The sequence below is a fragment of the Vulpes vulpes genome, chromosome 12, assembly GCF_048418805.1.
Source record: "Vulpes vulpes isolate BD-2025 chromosome 12, VulVul3, whole genome shotgun sequence".
Classification (NCBI taxonomy): domain Eukaryota; kingdom Metazoa; phylum Chordata; class Mammalia; order Carnivora; family Canidae; genus Vulpes; species Vulpes vulpes.
In genome coordinates this window covers 3,086,520-3,091,452 of record NC_132791.1, presented here as the reverse complement: position 1 = coordinate 3,091,452, position 4,933 = coordinate 3,086,520, and the positions used below count along the sequence as shown (strand labels likewise).

The 4,933-nt window shown below is 56.8% G+C and overlaps 1 long non-coding RNA gene across 1 annotated transcript; it reads left to right on the top strand.

Annotated features, from left to right (window-relative positions):
- The first annotated feature begins 1,272 nt into the window (after positions 1–1,272).
- Positions 1,273–4,667, top strand: LOC140594862 (uncharacterized). Its single transcript, XR_011996164.1, has 5 exons — positions 1,273–1,592; positions 1,851–1,924; positions 2,294–2,425; positions 2,674–2,716; positions 4,444–4,667. It is a non-coding gene; the product is annotated as an uncharacterized lncRNA (long non-coding RNA).
- The last annotated feature ends 266 nt before the right edge of the window (positions 4,668–4,933 follow it).

Below are 4,933 nucleotides of genomic sequence, written 5' to 3'. Positions count from 1 at the left end.
CTAAAAATCTTGCTGTGCTTTCTTCTCGTGCGTCTATCAGGCTTTCTCAACAGCTTCAAACGGAAAACTTTGAAGTCAGTGAACTTAAAAGGAGAACTGGCAACCGCGCCCGTGGCCGCAGTCCCCAGGGCGCCCGCAGTAACCGCGCCAGCTCGTCCGCGCCGCCGGGCCACGGCGCTGCTCCACCCCGGGATGCGCGGGCGGGGGCCTGGGGGCACCGGGGGGCATCGGGGGGGCCTGGGGGCACCGGGGGGGGGCCGGGGGCAGGCGACGGCGGGGGCCAGGCTGGGGCTCAGGGACGCCCCCCCGGGATGCGCGGGAGGCCGGGGGGAGGGGGGAGGGGGAAGGACGGGGGGGGGGGGGGGGGGACGGGACCCGGGGATCAGAGGGCAGCGGGGGCGGCCAGGGCGGCGTGCGCGGGCTCCTCCGCGGGGTGCGCGGGGGGGGGGGGGCGGGGGGGACCGGGCAGCCCGAGGGTCCCCGCTGGCGCCCGGAGCCCACGTGAGGCCGGCGCCGCGCAGGGTCCCCGTGAGCCGCGGGCCTGGGAAGGACCCCGCACCCCGCACCCTGCACCCCGCCCCCTGCACCCCGCCCCTGCACCCCCTGCACCTCGCAACCCCGCCCCTGCACCCCGCACCCCCGCCCCCTGCACCCCTGCACCCCCTGCACCCCGCACCCCCGCCCCCCGGAGAAGGCAGCGGCTCGGGCTCGCTGGGGGCATAAAGGCACCGAGACTGAGGACTAGGGGCGGCTGCTCCGGGCGCGTCCATCCCTGTAGTAGCGCAGGAAGGCCCGGCTCCCGGCGCTGCCGGGGGGGGGGGGGGGGGGGGGGGGGGGGGGGGGGGGGGGGGGGGGGGGGGAGAGCCGCTGCTGGAAGCCAGAGTCGCACGTCCTGCTCCGGGATAGGAGCCCCGCCCGCCCTCCCTGTCTCCCTCTCCTTCTCTCTCCCCCTCTCTCCCCCTCCTTCTCTCTCCCCCCCCCTCCTTCCCTCCCCCCTCCCCCCTCCCCCCCTCTCTCTCACTCAGTGACACCGTCTGACCTGGGGGCTCCTGGGGGAAGAAAGACCCCCGATTGGAGCGGAGTTCCGACCCGGTTCGGGCCTGCAAGGGGGCTGGGACCCGAGAAGGGGGCGCTGCGGGCCCTTGTGTCGCGGGTGCCGGTGCCCGGGGCGGGGGGAAGGGGGGGTCCGCGCCGGGAGGGGCAGGGCGGGGGGGGGGGGGGGGGGTGGAGGGGGGTGAAGGGGGGCGCGGGGCCCAGGGCAGCCGCCTCGCCCTCAGCTCCTCAGCTCCGGAAGGCCGACCTCTGCCTGGGCTTGCTCGGGTTCCTTCCTTGCCCCACAGATGCTTTTGTTTTCTTTTTTAAGATTTTACTTATTTTTTCATGAGAGACCCGGAGAGAGAGGCCGAGACCCAGGCCCAGGGAGAAGCAGGCTCCCTGCAGAGGGCCCGGCGCCGGACTGGATCCCAGGACCCAGGGGTCACCACCTGGACCTAAGGCAGATGCCCAAGGGCTGAGCCCCTCAGGGGTCCCCAGAGCTGAATTTTCCACAGACCCGGCCCCGCCTGCACTTTCCTGTGCAGCGGCTCCTCCAGGTGTGGTCCTTAGTAGGATTCTGACAAGTGCTTTCCCAACCCCAACTCCCCAAGTCCTCCCCGTCTGGGTGCAGGCAACTGTTGGCTTTAGGGCCCTGGTTCCACCTCCAGGCCCCCTGGAGCCGTCACCCACATCATACCTGGAGGCAACAAAACCTCAGGACTCCTTGGGTGAATGGATGTGGGCCTGGAGGGGCGGCTCAGGGGGGCCTTCCCAGAGCCAGGGGCCCTCCAGGACAGTCCTGTTCTCCCCTCCAGGGAGAGAGGGAACCCAAGAGACCCCCGTGAATTCCCAAGGCGACACAGCAAGTGGGGAAGCCGGAGCCCTGCAGGTGGGTCTTCTGACTGCGTGGATGCTCCGTCCACACCTGGTGACTCGGTGCCCTCCGTGTCCCCACACCTCTCGGCCGCGCCTTCCCGATTAGAACTGCATCTGTGACAGGCACCGCTCAGCACCCTGTGATGGTCCTTCCCGTGCTCACGCACAGCAACCAAGGTGCTGGCTGCCCAGACCTTATTCCCTTTGCTGGGAGGAAACTGAATTACTGATGTGGGCTCCGGGGCCTGCATTCCAGAAAGACCCAGACACCCAGAGTCTTTGTGTCTCTCTGGCCCAGCAGAGAAAAGCTAAACTGCATTTGAAAGCCCTACAAGGGGGACGTTAATTGAGGCATAAAAGCGTGTGTCTTTGACCTTCCCAGGACCTGTGGTTCTCCCGTTATCTGAGCCTGTTCCTGCTGACACCGGTCGCAGCCTCCTGCTTTGCACCATCGCAGCGGCTCCGGGTCTCCCTGCTCGGCAGGGGGCCTGTGTGCTCAGCTCGCCGGGTTACTGTGAGCATTTCTGCGCCTCCTTCCTGGGACTCCCCAGCCCCGGAATAATTTCTCATATCTGTCCCAAGTCCCAGTCTCAACGACAGGACTCGCTGACTTCCCAGTGGGATTTGGGGATTTTGTAGGATGCCATGTCCACTCACTCACTCACTCACTCACTCATTCATTTGTTCACTTTTAATTTCTCCGTCCCTCACTCATCCGTGCACTTCTCCAGGCTTTCACTTACATTTTGCTCCCATTTCCAGGCATTTGTTGATTGAGCCAAAGAGGACTGCGTGTGACTGTGACGTAAGTTGGCTCCAGTCACTGTGGAAGCCTAAGGACTCCTGCATGCACGGAGCTGTTTGAGTTAGTGAAAGTGGCTGGAGGGAGCTCCTGCAGTGGCCTAAAATCCCTGTAACGTTGCATTTTCCAAAGAAGTGTTCATCCAGGGTTGTTTGAAGGTCTAGGGCTATATTTAGTGAGCAAGTCAGCTCAGTTAAAAGTTAGTTTTGGGAGTGAAAGAAAGACCTGAGTTCAGACGTCAGCTTTGCCACTTACCAGTGATAGGACTCTGGGCTAGGTACTTAAACTGCTCTGAGCCTCACTGTCTTCATTTTTATTTTATTTTATTTTATTTTATTTTATTTTATTTTATTTTATTATTTTATTTTATTTTATTTTATTTCTTTTAATTAATTAATTTAGCTGTCTTTATTTTTATTATTTTTTTCATTTTCAGTGAATTTATTTATTTATTTTTTTATTGGAGTTCAATTTGCCAACATATACCATAACACCCAGTGCTCATCCCATCAAGTGCCCTCCTCAGTGCCCATCACCCAGTCACCCCCTCCCACCTCCCTTTCCACCACCCCTTCCTTGTTCGTTTCCCAGAGTTAGGAGTCTTTATGTTCTGTCTCCCTTTCTGATATTTCCCACTCATTTTCTCTCCTTTCCCCTTTATTCCCTTTCACTATTTTTTATATTCCCCAAATGAATGAGACCATATAATGTTTGTCCTTCTCCAATTGACTTACTTCACTCAGCATAATACCCTCCAGTTCCATCCACGTTGAAGCAAATGGTGGGTATTTGTCGTTTCTAATGGCTGAGGAATATTCCATTGTATACAGAGACCACAGCTTCTTTATCCATCATCTTTCGATGGACACCGAGGCTCCTTCCACAGTCTGGCTATTGTGGCCATTGCTGCTAGAAACATCGGGGTGCAGGTGTCCCGGCGTTTCATTGCATCTTTATCTTTGGGGTAAATCCCCAACAGTGCAATTGCTGGGTCGTAGGGCAGGTCTATTTTTAACTCTTTGAGGAACCTCCACACAGTTTTCCAGAGTGGCTGCCCCAGTTCACATTCCCACCAACAGTGCAGGAGGGTTCCCCTTTCTCCACATCCTCTCCAACATGGTGGTTTCCTGCCTTGTTAATATTCCCCATTCTCACTGGTGTGAGGTGGGATCTCGTTGTGGTTTGGATTTGTATTTCCCTGATGACAAGTGATGCGGAGCATTTTCTCACGTGCATGTGGCCATGTCTGTGTCTTCTTCGGTGAAATTTCTGTTCATGTCTTCTGCCCATTTCATGATGGGATTGTTTCTTTCTTTGGTGTTGAGTTTAACAAGTTCTTTATAGATTTTGGAAACTAGCCCTTTATCTGATACGTCATTTGCAAATATCCTCTCCCATTCTGTAGGTTGTCTTTTAGTTCTGTTGACTGTATCCTTTGCTGTGCAAAAGCTTCTTATCTTGATGAAGTCCCAATAGTTCATTTTGCTTTTGTTTCTTTTGCCTTCGTGGATGTATCTTGCAAGAAGTTACTGTGGCCGAGTTCAAACAGGGTGTTGCCTGTGTTCTCCTCTAGGATTTGGTGGAATCTTGTCTCACATTTAGATCTTTCATCCATTTTGAGTTTATCTTTGTGTCTGGTGCAAGAGAGTGGTCTAGTTTCCTTCTTCTGCATGTGGATGTCCAATTTTCCCAGCACCATCTATTGAAGAGACTGTCTTTATTTTTAAAAGAGAGGTCCTGATATCTACCTGGGAAAAGAGAAGACGTGTGGACGTACCCACACGGATCCTGGCACACCACCGTTGGGGCTGGCATTATTACTACCGCCCACGATGAAGGCGGGTTTGGACCAGCCAGACAGCATTGCTGATGAGTCCCTGTGTCCTCTGCGGAATCACAGATACTCTGATGGTCTCATAAGAAACAAGCTGAGAAATGGGCCTTCCTTGAGGAAGCTGGCAGCATAGAATAAAATGAAACCGCTGATGCTTTAGACTTTCCTTTCACCACCTCCTGGGCTGGGGGCGGGGGGGAGGACTGGAGGCCCCTGTGTATGGGACAGCAGGAGTGACATCGGGGAGAGCAAGAGACACAGGTGAAAAGTGGGCACGATGGCAGCAACACGGCCAGCTCAGGAATGCCTGAACTTCCCTGCCTCCATCTGGGGATGCCCCCCGCTGCTGAAAGCACCCATCCATTCCTGTATCTATTTGCAACATG